The sequence below is a fragment of the Gracilinanus agilis genome, unplaced genomic scaffold, assembly GCF_016433145.1.
Source record: "Gracilinanus agilis isolate LMUSP501 unplaced genomic scaffold, AgileGrace unplaced_scaffold49262, whole genome shotgun sequence".
Lineage (NCBI taxonomy): Eukaryota > Metazoa > Chordata > Mammalia > Didelphimorphia > Didelphidae > Gracilinanus > Gracilinanus agilis.
Genome location: NW_025383869.1, coordinates 1 through 2,450, shown reverse-complemented (window position 1 = coordinate 2,450; position 2,450 = coordinate 1). Strand labels below are relative to the sequence as shown.

Below are 2,450 nucleotides of genomic sequence, written 5' to 3'. Positions count from 1 at the left end.
CTCTGTGCCATCTTCAGTGGCTCCCTGGGCCTCGTGGGTAAAACACCAATGGCCGAGTCTCCCATCTGGACACGTCAGGGCTATTCCTGGCCCAATCCTCCTGCTGACTGGAACGGGGACTGGCACCTGCTCTTCTGGGCCACTGCTGGGAGCTTGACAGATTGGCGCTGCCTGCCTGCGTGCTGGCACTCTGCCACCCCAGCAGCATCTGCCTGGGACTTCCAGTCTTCCATTCCCCACCCTCCACCAGGTGGGTGCACACTGTGCCCGATGCCTGGAATGCCCCCCCAGGAGTCCCCGGCTTCCTCTGCTCACCGGCGGCTTTCTACGGGCAGCTCCCTCCTGATCCCCTGCTGCCCCCCCAAAATGCGAGCCACCGAGGGTGGGCAGGGCGGCTCTTACTCTGCTTGCATCCACTGTGGCCAGCCCAGAGCCTCACCCAGAAGAGTCTGGCCTGGTGCTCCCTCTGGGGGGAGCCTTCCTGAACCCCCCCGCCACCTGGCAGTGCCAGGAGAAGGGCCAGACACGTACCCAAACAGAAACAATCGTTTATTAGAGCCATCCCACACTCCACTGCAAAGCAGCCACTCCACCTCCTGGCCTGGAGCCTCCTTAGCGGGGCCGGTCCTGGGCCTGCTCCAGCCCAGAGGCTGCCTCCTTTTGGCACCTTCTTCCTGGGCCCGGGGCTGGGGGAACAATTCCCGGCCCAGGAGAAGGCCCGACACTCGTGCCGCTTCTCGAGTCAGTACCGTGTCTGTGCGGGCCCTCCGGCCGGCAGCCCCTGTGGGGGCCCGTCCAGGCCTGTCCAGCAGATGCCCAAGCCAGGGAGTGTCTCATCTGAGCTCTTCAGGCCTTCAAAGGGAGCCCGGAGCACAGCTCAGGCGGGGGAGGGGAGGTGGGGAGCTCGCCCCCAATGTCCGAGGGCACAGCAGCCTGGGGCTGGGACCCCCAGGAGGGTGCAGGATCTGGGGGGGGTGCGCGGGGCCCAGGGATGTGGGTCTTCACGGACACGCAGGCACACGTGAGGGACCAGAGTGTGCGGGGGTGCACGGGCTGGGCCCGGGGGGGGTGAACCTTGAAGGCTCTGCGTGGGGCGATGGGGGCGTGTTCACGGTGCTGACGCTGGGGCGGGGGGCAGGGGGCAGGGGTGCCCGCGGCCCAGCCGGCATGTTCCTCTCTGGGGTGAAGGAAGAGGAGGAGCGGAGAGTCTCTTGTCAGGCCCCGTCCTGGAGCAGGGGGGAAGCCAGCAGGCAATGGGACCCAGGCGTCCTCGAGGTCTGAGAAGGCTGGAGCAGGGGATGGAGGAAGGAGAAGCGGCTCCCAAGCAGCACCGAGCCTGCAAAGGCGAGGAGCCGGCTTTGGTGGAGGAAGGCCAGCCGGCCCTCTCCCCCAGCCCAGCTACCCTCTCTCCTCCTCGCAAGGAGGAAAGGTCTGGCTGGCATCCAGCACCTGGCGGCCCTCCTTGGCATGGGCAGTGGCCTGAGGGGCCTGCAAGACCTGCAGTTTTGTGGGTTCATGGGCCAACCACGTGAGTGTGAAATGGATCCAGTGCCAACGCCCTGGACCCCAGAGCCAGGACGAGCCATGGGCAGCCTGTCCCGCCGCCTGAGGCATGCCGTCTGGCCCTGGGGAGCCCCGGGGAGCCCTGGGGTGACGGTCTCCCCCTTTCCTGGGCAGCCAGAGGCTCAGAGCCCATGGCGGGCAGCACAGCCCTGCTGCCCGCCCAACACTCAGAGGGAGGCTCTGGCCTCACTGGGTGCCCCAGGCCAGCTTGATCTCTGGGCTCCTGTGCAGAGGACCCCAAGAGCCCTCCGGAGGTCCCCTGACACTCTGGCACCCGGCCCTCAGAGTCACAGGGAAGGCGGGAGGAGCCAGCGTGTGCTCCGAATTTCCCTAGAGACCCAACGGCGTGGCCCAAAGGGCAGAGCCCTGGTCCTGGAGGCAGGAAGGCCTGGGCTCAAATTCTGCCAACACTTCCTAGCTGTGTGACCCGGACAAGTCAGTCACCTGCCTGCCTCAGTTTCCCCTACTGTAAAGTAAAGACTCTCCCCATGGCCTGGGCAGATTCTCTCCCTTCTCCAGGAAAGGAAGGATAGAGCCGAGAGGGGAGGGGTCAGAGACCCGCAGCCAGGGCCCCCCACGTTCCCCCAAAGGTGCTGGCATCCCTCGCCTCCCTCCCAGGATCTGGGCAGGCCCGAGCGTGCCGACCCCCCGCCAGAGCCCCTCTCCCTGCACCCCCAGGCACCTGCCGCACTTCAGGGCGTCTTCAGACTCTCCTGTAGGACCATGGTGGAGGCGGAGATGTCTTCATTGGTCCTCGCCTGGAGCACAGGCCCCAGCCCAGGGGGAACGGAGGGGGGCGGGGAGCCCATCAGCACAGGTGGGCGCCCCGGCCCGGGGGGGCAGCGTGGGGTGAAGGAGGGGCCGGCGGAGAGGTGTGAGGCCCGGGG

General features: G+C 67.0%; 1 long non-coding RNA gene across 1 annotated transcript; it reads right to left on the bottom strand.

Annotated features, from left to right (window-relative positions):
• Nucleotides 1-528: 528 nt before the first annotated feature.
• LOC123255601 lies at nt 529-2,440 on the bottom strand. The gene is made up of 2 exons (XR_006506778.1): nt 2,246-2,440; nt 529-1,336 (listed from the first exon to the last, which is right to left on the bottom strand). It is a non-coding gene; the product is annotated as an uncharacterized LOC123255601 (long non-coding RNA).
• Between the last annotated feature and the right edge of the window lie 10 nt (nt 2,441-2,450).